We start from the raw sequence: 7,239 nt of genomic DNA, 5'->3' as shown, positions 1-7,239 counted from the left end.
CATAGGCACCCCTTTGCCCCACAGCAGCCCTCTCCTGCCCCCGACACCCCCCTCCCGCACCCCGACACGGCCCCACAGCCCCCACCCCCACCCGCCAACAAACACCCCCCCTGCCCCGCACCACCGCCCCCCTCCCAACACACCCACCCCACCAAAACCATGCTCAGCCCTCCACCCCCCCGACGGGCAAAAGCCTACAGCACCCGGTATTCCCAGGCGGTCTCCCATCCAAGTACTAACCGGGCCCGACCCTGCTTAGCTTCCGAGATCGGACGAGATCGGGCGTTCTCAGGGTGGTATGGCCGTAGGCGCCCCTTTGCCCCACAGCAGCCCTCTCCTGCCCCCGACACCCCCCTCCCGCCCCCCGACACGGCCCCACAGCCCCCACCCCCACCCGCCAACAAACACCCCCCCTGCCCCGCACCACCGCCCCCCTCTCAACACACCCACCCCACCAAAACCATGCTCAGCCCTCCACCCCCCCGACGGGCAAAAGCCTACAGCACCCGGTATTCCCAGGCGGTCTCCCATCCAAGTACTAACCGGGCCCGACCCTGCTTAGCTTCCGAGATCGGACGAGATCGGGCGTTCTCAGGGTGGTATGGCCATAGGCACCCCTTTGCCCCACAGCAGCCCTCTCCTGCCCCCGACACCCCCCTCCCGCCCCCCGACACGGCCCCACAGCCCCCACCCCCACCCGCCAACAAACACCCCCCCTGCCCCGCACCACCGCCCCCCCCTCCCAACACACCCACCCCACCAAAACCATGCTCAGCCCCTCCACCCCCCCGACGGGCAAAAGGCCTACAGCACCCGGTATTCCCAGGCGGTCTCCCATCCAAGTACTAACCGGGCCCGACCCCTGCTTAGCTTCCGAGATCGGACGAGATCGGGCGTTCTCAGGGTGGTATGGCCGTAGGCGCCCCTTTGCCCCACAGCAGCCCTCTCCTGCCCCCGACACCCCCCTCCCGCACCCGACACGGCCCCACAGCCCCCACCCCCACCCGCCAACAAACACCCCCCCCTGCCCCGCACCACCGCCCCCCTCCCAACACACCCACCCCACCAAAACCATGCTCAGCCCTCCACCCCCCCGACGGGCAAAAGCCTACAGCACCCGGTATTCCCAGGCGGTCTCCCATCCAAGTACTAACCGGGCCCGACCCTGCTTAGCTTCCGAGATCGGACGAGATCGGGCGTTCTCAGGGTGGTATGGCCGTAGGCGCCCCTTTGCCCCACAGCAGCCCTCTCCTGCCCCCGACACCCCCCTCCCGCCCCCCGACACGGCCCCACAGCCCCCACCCCCACCCGCCAACAAACACCCCCCCTGCCCCGCACCACCGCCCCCCTCCCAACACACCCACCCCACCAAAACCATGCTCAGCCCTCCACCCCCCCGACGGGCAAAAGCCTACAGCACCCGGTATTCCCAGGCGGTCTCCCATCCAAGTACTAACCGGGCCCGACCCTGCTTAGCTTCCGAGATCGGACGAGATCGGGCGTTCTCAGGGTGGTATGGCCGTAGGCACCCCTTTGCCCCACAGCAGCCCTCTCCTGCCCCCGACACCCCCCTCCCCGCCCCCCGACACGGCCCCACAGCCCCCACCCCCACCCGCCAACAAACACCCCCCCTGCCCCGCACCACCGCCCCCCCTCCCAACACACCCACCCCACCAAAACCATGCTCAGCCCTCCACCCCCCCGACGGGCAAAAGCCTACAGCACCCGGTATTCCCAGGCGGTCTCCCATCCAAGTACTAACCGGGGCCCGACCCTGCTTAGCTTCGAGATCGGACGAGATCGGGCGTTCTCAGGGTGGTATGGCCGTAGGCACCCCTTTGCCCCACAGCAGCCCTCTCCTGCCCCCGACACCCCCCTCCGCCCCCCGACACGGCCCCACAGCCCCCACCCCCACCCGCCAACAAACACCCCCCCTGCCCCGCACCACCGCCCCCCTCCCAACACACCCACCCCACCAAAACCATGCTCAGCCCTCCACCCCCCCGACGGGCAAAAGCCTACAGCACCCGGTATTCCCAGGCGGTCTCCCATCCAAGTACTAACCGGGCCCGACCCTGCTTAGCTTCCGAGATCGGACGAGATCGGGCGTTCTCAGGGTGGTATGGCCGTAGGCACCCCTTTGCCCCACAGCAGCCCTCTCCTGCCCCCGACACCCCCCTCCCGCACCCCGACACGGCCCCACAGCCCCCACCCCCACCCGCCAACAAACACCCCCCCTGCCCCGCACCACCGCCCCCCTCCCAACACACCCACCCCACCAAAACCATGCTCAGCCCTCCACCCCCCCGACGGGCAAAAGCCTACAGCACCCGGTATTCCCAGGCGGTCTCCCATCCAAGTACTAACCGGGCCCGACCCTGCTTAGCTTCCGAGATCGGACGAGATCGGGCGTTCTCAGGGTGGTATGGCCGTAGGCACCCCTTTGCCCCACAGCAGCCCTCTCCTGCCCCCGACACCCCCCTCCCGCCCCCCGACATGGCCCCACAGCCCCCACCCCCCACCCGCCAACAAACACCCCCCCTGCCCCGCACCACCGCCCCCCTCTCAACACACCCACCCCACCAAAACCATGCTCAGCCCTCCACCCCCCCGACGGGCAAAAGCCTACAGCACCCGGTATTCCCAGGCGGTCTCCCATCCAAGTACTAACCGGGCCCGACCCTGCTTAGCTTCCGAGATCGGACGAGATCGGGCGTTCTCAGGGTGGTATGGCCGTAGGCGCCCCTTTGCCCCACAGCAGCCCTCTCCTGCCCCCGACACCCCCCTCCCGCACCCCGACACGGCCCCACAGCCCCCACCCCCACCCGCCAACAAACACCCCCCCTGCCCCGCACCACCGCCCCCCTCCCAACACACCCACCCCACCAAAACCATGCTCAGCCCTCCACCCCCCCGACGGGCAAAAGCCTACAGCACCCGGTATTCCCAGGCGGTCTCCCATCCAAGTACTAACCGGGCCCGACCCTGCTTAGCTTCCGAGATCGGACGAGATCGGGCGTTCTCAGGGTGGTATGGCCGTAGGCACCCCTTTGCCCCACAGCAGCCCTCTCCTGCCCCCGACACCCCCCTCCCGCACCCCGACACGGCCCCACAGCCCCCACCCCCACCCGCCAACAAACACCCCCCCTGCCCCGCACCACCGCCCCCCTCCCAACACACCCACCCCACCAAAACCATGCTCAGCCCTCCACCCCGCCCGACGGGCAAAAGCCTACAGCACCCGGTATTCCCAGGCGGTCTCCCATCCAAGTACTAACCGGGCCCGACCCTGCTTAGCTTCCGAGATCGGACGAGATCGGGGCGTTCTCAGGGTGGTATGGCCGTAGGCACCCCTTTGCCCCACAGCAGCCCTCTCCTGCCCCCGACACCCCCCTCCCGCCCCCCGACACGGCCCCACAGCCCCCACCCCCACCCGCCAACAAACACCCCCCCTGCCCCGCACCACCGCCCCCCTCCCAACACACCCACCCCACCAAAACCATGCTCAGCCCTCCACCCCCCCGACGGGCAAAAGCCTACAGCACCCGGTATTCCCAGGCGGTCTCCCATCCAAGTACTAACCGGGCCCGACCCTGCTTAGCTTCCGAGATCGGACGAGATCGGGCGTTCTCAGGGTGGTATGGCCGTAGGCACCCCTTTGCCCCACAGCAGCCCTCTCCTGCCCCCGACACCCCCCTCCCGCCCCCCGACACGGCCCCCCCACCCGCCAACAAACACCCCCCCTGCCCCGCACCACCGCCCCCCTCCCAACACACCCACCCCACCAAAACCATGCTCAGCCCTCCACCCCCCCGACGGGCAAAAGCCTACAGCACCCGGTATTCCCAGGCGGTCTCCCATCCAAGTACTAACCGGGCCCGACCCTGCTTAGCTTCCGAGATCGGACGAGATCGGGCGTTCTCAGGGTGGTATGGCCGTAGGCACCCCTTTGCCCCACAGCAGCCCTCTCCTGCCCCCGACACCCCCCTCCCGCACCCCGACACGGCCCCACAGCCCCCACCCCCACCCGCCAACAAACACCCCCCCTGCCCCGCACCACCGCCCCCCTCCCAACACACCCACCCCACCAAAACCATGCTCAGCCCTCCACCCCCCCGACGGGCAAAAGCCTACAGCACCCGGTATTCCCAGGCGGTCTCCCATCCAAGTACTAACCGGGCCCGACCCTGCTTAGCTTCCGAGATCGGACGAGATCGGGCGTTCTCAGGGTGGTATGGCCGTAGGCACCCCTTTGCCCCACAGCAGCCCTCTCCTGCCCCCGACACCCCCCTCCCGCCCCCCGACATGGCCCCACAGCCCCCACCCCCACCCGCCAACAAACACCCCCCCTGCCACGCACCACCGCCCCCCTCCCAACACACCCACCCCACCAAAACCATGCTCAGCCCTCCACCCCCCCGACGGGCAAAAGCCTACAGCACCCGGTATTCCCAGGCGGTCTCCCATCCAAGTACTAACCGGGCCCGACCCTGCTTAGCTTCCGAGATCGGACGAGATCGGGCGTTCTCAGGGTGGTATGGCCATAGGCACCCCTTTGCCCCACAGCAGCCCTCTCCTGCCCCCGACACCCCCCTCCCGCCCCCCGACACGGCCCCACAGCCCCCACCCCCACCCGCCAACAAACACCCCCCCTGCCCCGCACCACCGCCCCCCTCCCAACACACCCACCCCACCAAAACCATGCTCAGCCCTCCACCCCCCCGACGGGCAAAAGCCTACAGCACCCGGTATTCCCAGGCGGTCTCCCATCCAAGTACTAACCGGGCCCGACCCTGCTTAGCTTCCGAGATCGGACAAGATCGGGCGTTCTCAGGGTGGTATGGCCGTAGGCACCCCTTTGCCCCACAGCAGCCCTCTCCTGCCCCCGACACCCCCCTCCCGCCCCCCGACACGGCCCCACAGCCCCCACCCCCACCCGCCAACAAACACCCCCCTGCCCCGCACCACCGCCCCCCTCCCAACACACCCACCCCACCAAAACCATGCTCAGCCCTCCACCCCCCCGACGGGCAAAAGCCTACAGCACCCGGTATTCCCAGGCGGTCTCCCATCCAAGTACTAACCGGGCCCGACCCTGCTTAGCTTCCGAGATCGGACGAGATCGGGCGTTCTCAGGGTGGTATGGCCGTAGGCACCCCTTTGCCCCACAGCAGCCCTCTCCTGCCCCCGACACCCCCCTCCCGCACCCCGACACGGCCCCACAGCCCCCACCCCCACCCGCCAACAAACACCCCCCCTGCCCCGCACCACCGCCCCCCTCCCAACACACCCACCCCACCAAAACCATGCTCAGCCCTCCACCCCCCCGACGGGCAAAAGCCTACAGCACCCGGTATTCCCAGGCGGTCTCCCATCCAAGTACTAACCGGGCCCGACCCTGCTTAGCTTCCGAGATCGGACGAGATCGGGCGTTCTCAGGGTGGTATGGCCGTAGGCACCCCTTTGCCCCACAGCAGCCCTCTCCTGCCCCCGACACCCCCCTCCCGCCCCCCGACACGGCCCCACAGCCCCCACCCCCACCCGCCAACAAACACCCCCCCTGCCCCGCACCACCGCCCCCCTCCCAACACACCCACCCCACCAAAACCATGCTCAGCCCTCCACCCCCCCGACGGGCAAAAGCCTACAGCACCCGGTATTCCCAGGCGGTCTCCCATCCAAGTACTAACCGGGCCCGACCCTGCTTAGCTTCCGAGATCGGACGAGATCGGGCGTTCTCAGGGTGGTATGGCCGTAGGCACCCCTTTGCCCCACAGCAGCCCTCTCCTGCCCCCGACACCCCCCCTCCCGCACCCCGACACGGCCCCACAGCCCCCACCCCCCACCCGCCAACAAACACCCCCCCTGCCCCGCACCACCGCCCCCCTCCCAACACACCCACCCCACCAAAACCATGCTCAGCCCTCCACCCCCCCGACGGGCAAAAGCCTACAGCACCCGGTATTCCCAGGCGGTCTCCCATCCAAGTACTAACCGGGCCCGACCCTGCTTAGCTTCCGAGATCGGACGAGATCGGGCGTTCTCAGGGTGGTATGGCCGTAGGCACCCCTTTGCCCCACAGCAGCCCTCTCCTGCCCCCGACACCCCCCTCCCGCACCCCGACACGGCCCCACAGCCCCCACCCCCCACCCGCCAACAAACACCCCCCCTGCCCTGCACCACCGCCCCCCTCTCAACACACCCACCCCACCAAAACCATGCTCAGCCCTCCACCCCCCCGACGGGCAAAAGCCTACAGCACCCGGTATTCCCAGGCGGTCTCCCATCCAAGTACTAACCGGGCCCGACCCTGCTTAGCTTCCGAGATCGGACGAGATCGGGCGTTCTCAGGGTGGTATGGCCGTAGGCGCCCCTTTGCCCCACAGCAGCCCTCTCCTGCCCCCGACACCCCCCTCCCGCCCCCCGACACGGCCCCACAGCCCCCACCCCCACCCGCCAACAAACACCCCCCCTGCCCCGCACCACCGCCCCCCTCCCAACACACCCACCCCACCAAAACCATGCTCAGCCCTCCACCCCCCCGACGGGCAAAAGCCTACAGCACCCGGTATTCCCAGGCGGTCTCCCATCCAAGTACTAACCGGGCCCGACCCTGCTTAGCTTCCGAGATCGGACGAGATCGGGCGTTCTCAGGGTGGTATGGCCGTAGGCACCCCTTTGCCCCACAGCAGCCCTCTCCTGCCCCCGACACCCCCCTCCCGCCCCCCGACACGGCCCCACAGCCCCCACCCCCACCCGCCAACAAACACCCCCCCTGCCCCGCACCACCGCCCCCCTCTCAACACACCCACCCCACCAAAACCATGCTCAGCCCTCCACCCCCCCGACGGGCAAAAGCCTACAGCACCCGGTATTCCCAGGCGGTCTCCCATCCAAGTACTAACCGGGCCCGACCCTGCTTAGCTTCCGAGATCGGACGAGATCGGGCGTTCTCAGGGTGGTATGGCCGTAGGCGCCCCTTTGCCCCACAGCAGCCCTCTCCTGCCCCCGACACCCCCCTCCCGCCCCCCGACACGGCCCCACAGCCCCCACCCCCACCCGCCAACAAACACCCCCCCTGCCCCGCACCACCGCCCCCCCTCCCAACACACCCACCCCACCAAAACCATGCTCAGCCCCTCCACCCCCCCGACGGGCAAAAGCCTACAGCACCCGGTATTCCCAGGCGGTCTCCCATCCAAGTACTAACCGGGCCCGACCCTGCTTAGCTTCCGAGAT

At 68.8% G+C, this 7,239-nt stretch overlaps 24 non-coding genes across 24 annotated transcripts in view; all 24 read right to left on the bottom strand.

Annotated features, from left to right (window-relative positions):
• Positions 1-191: 191 nt before the first annotated feature.
• On the bottom strand, positions 192-310 carry LOC141477797 (5S ribosomal RNA). Its single transcript, XR_012463768.1, has one exon. It is a non-coding gene; the product is annotated as a 5S ribosomal RNA (ribosomal RNA).
• Positions 311-494: 184 nt separating this feature from the next.
• LOC141477800 (5S ribosomal RNA) lies at positions 495-613 on the bottom strand. Its single transcript, XR_012463772.1, has one exon. It is a non-coding gene; the product is annotated as a 5S ribosomal RNA (ribosomal RNA).
• A 188-nt stretch (positions 614-801) lies between these two features.
• LOC141477806 (5S ribosomal RNA) lies at positions 802-921 on the bottom strand. Its single transcript, XR_012463779.1, has one exon. It is a non-coding gene; the product is annotated as a 5S ribosomal RNA (ribosomal RNA).
• Positions 922-1,105: 184 nt separating this feature from the next.
• LOC141477796 (5S ribosomal RNA) lies at positions 1,106-1,224 on the bottom strand. Its single transcript, XR_012463767.1, has one exon. It is a non-coding gene; the product is annotated as a 5S ribosomal RNA (ribosomal RNA).
• Positions 1,225-1,408: 184 nt separating this feature from the next.
• LOC141477794 (5S ribosomal RNA) lies at positions 1,409-1,527 on the bottom strand. The gene has a single exon (XR_012463766.1). It is a non-coding gene; the product is annotated as a 5S ribosomal RNA (ribosomal RNA).
• A 186-nt stretch (positions 1,528-1,713) lies between these two features.
• Positions 1,714-1,832, bottom strand: LOC141477808 (5S ribosomal RNA). Its single transcript, XR_012463781.1, has one exon. It is a non-coding gene; the product is annotated as a 5S ribosomal RNA (ribosomal RNA).
• Positions 1,833-2,015: 183 nt separating this feature from the next.
• LOC141477793 (5S ribosomal RNA) lies at positions 2,016-2,134 on the bottom strand. The gene has a single exon (XR_012463765.1). It is a non-coding gene; the product is annotated as a 5S ribosomal RNA (ribosomal RNA).
• Positions 2,135-2,318: 184 nt separating this feature from the next.
• On the bottom strand, positions 2,319-2,437 carry LOC141477792 (5S ribosomal RNA). Its single transcript, XR_012463764.1, has one exon. It is a non-coding gene; the product is annotated as a 5S ribosomal RNA (ribosomal RNA).
• A 185-nt stretch (positions 2,438-2,622) lies between these two features.
• On the bottom strand, positions 2,623-2,741 carry LOC141477790 (5S ribosomal RNA). The gene has a single exon (XR_012463762.1). It is a non-coding gene; the product is annotated as a 5S ribosomal RNA (ribosomal RNA).
• Positions 2,742-2,925: 184 nt separating this feature from the next.
• On the bottom strand, positions 2,926-3,044 carry LOC141477789 (5S ribosomal RNA). Its single transcript, XR_012463761.1, has one exon. It is a non-coding gene; the product is annotated as a 5S ribosomal RNA (ribosomal RNA).
• A 185-nt stretch (positions 3,045-3,229) lies between these two features.
• On the bottom strand, positions 3,230-3,349 carry LOC141477805 (5S ribosomal RNA). The gene has a single exon (XR_012463778.1). It is a non-coding gene; the product is annotated as a 5S ribosomal RNA (ribosomal RNA).
• Positions 3,350-3,533: 184 nt separating this feature from the next.
• Positions 3,534-3,652, bottom strand: LOC141477788 (5S ribosomal RNA). The gene has a single exon (XR_012463760.1). It is a non-coding gene; the product is annotated as a 5S ribosomal RNA (ribosomal RNA).
• Positions 3,653-3,824: 172 nt separating this feature from the next.
• Positions 3,825-3,943, bottom strand: LOC141477787 (5S ribosomal RNA). Its single transcript, XR_012463759.1, has one exon. It is a non-coding gene; the product is annotated as a 5S ribosomal RNA (ribosomal RNA).
• Positions 3,944-4,127: 184 nt separating this feature from the next.
• Positions 4,128-4,246, bottom strand: LOC141477786 (5S ribosomal RNA). Its single transcript, XR_012463758.1, has one exon. It is a non-coding gene; the product is annotated as a 5S ribosomal RNA (ribosomal RNA).
• A 184-nt stretch (positions 4,247-4,430) lies between these two features.
• On the bottom strand, positions 4,431-4,549 carry LOC141477799 (5S ribosomal RNA). The gene has a single exon (XR_012463770.1). It is a non-coding gene; the product is annotated as a 5S ribosomal RNA (ribosomal RNA).
• Positions 4,550-4,733: 184 nt separating this feature from the next.
• Positions 4,734-4,852, bottom strand: LOC141477804 (5S ribosomal RNA). Its single transcript, XR_012463776.1, has one exon. It is a non-coding gene; the product is annotated as a 5S ribosomal RNA (ribosomal RNA).
• A 183-nt stretch (positions 4,853-5,035) lies between these two features.
• Positions 5,036-5,154, bottom strand: LOC141477785 (5S ribosomal RNA). Its single transcript, XR_012463757.1, has one exon. It is a non-coding gene; the product is annotated as a 5S ribosomal RNA (ribosomal RNA).
• A 184-nt stretch (positions 5,155-5,338) lies between these two features.
• On the bottom strand, positions 5,339-5,457 carry LOC141477784 (5S ribosomal RNA). Its single transcript, XR_012463756.1, has one exon. It is a non-coding gene; the product is annotated as a 5S ribosomal RNA (ribosomal RNA).
• Positions 5,458-5,641: 184 nt separating this feature from the next.
• Positions 5,642-5,760, bottom strand: LOC141477783 (5S ribosomal RNA). The gene has a single exon (XR_012463755.1). It is a non-coding gene; the product is annotated as a 5S ribosomal RNA (ribosomal RNA).
• Positions 5,761-5,946: 186 nt separating this feature from the next.
• Positions 5,947-6,065, bottom strand: LOC141477782 (5S ribosomal RNA). The gene has a single exon (XR_012463754.1). It is a non-coding gene; the product is annotated as a 5S ribosomal RNA (ribosomal RNA).
• A 185-nt stretch (positions 6,066-6,250) lies between these two features.
• Positions 6,251-6,369, bottom strand: LOC141477781 (5S ribosomal RNA). Its single transcript, XR_012463753.1, has one exon. It is a non-coding gene; the product is annotated as a 5S ribosomal RNA (ribosomal RNA).
• A 184-nt stretch (positions 6,370-6,553) lies between these two features.
• On the bottom strand, positions 6,554-6,672 carry LOC141477779 (5S ribosomal RNA). The gene has a single exon (XR_012463751.1). It is a non-coding gene; the product is annotated as a 5S ribosomal RNA (ribosomal RNA).
• A 184-nt stretch (positions 6,673-6,856) lies between these two features.
• Positions 6,857-6,975, bottom strand: LOC141477778 (5S ribosomal RNA). Its single transcript, XR_012463750.1, has one exon. It is a non-coding gene; the product is annotated as a 5S ribosomal RNA (ribosomal RNA).
• Positions 6,976-7,161: 186 nt separating this feature from the next.
• LOC141477777 (5S ribosomal RNA) overlaps positions 7,162-7,239 on the bottom strand; it is a 119-nt gene continuing 41 nt past the window's right edge. The window contains exon 1 of the ribosomal RNA XR_012463749.1: positions 7,162-7,239. This exon is cut by the window's right edge and continues 41 nt beyond it. This is a non-coding gene — a ribosomal RNA (5S ribosomal RNA).

The sequence above is a fragment of the Numenius arquata genome, unplaced genomic scaffold, assembly GCF_964106895.1.
Source record: "Numenius arquata unplaced genomic scaffold, bNumArq3.hap1.1 HAP1_SCAFFOLD_1701, whole genome shotgun sequence".
Lineage (NCBI taxonomy): Eukaryota > Metazoa > Chordata > Aves > Charadriiformes > Scolopacidae > Numenius > Numenius arquata.
The sequence above is the reverse complement of the archived record's forward strand: the minus strand, read 5'-3'. Positions and strand labels throughout refer to the sequence as shown.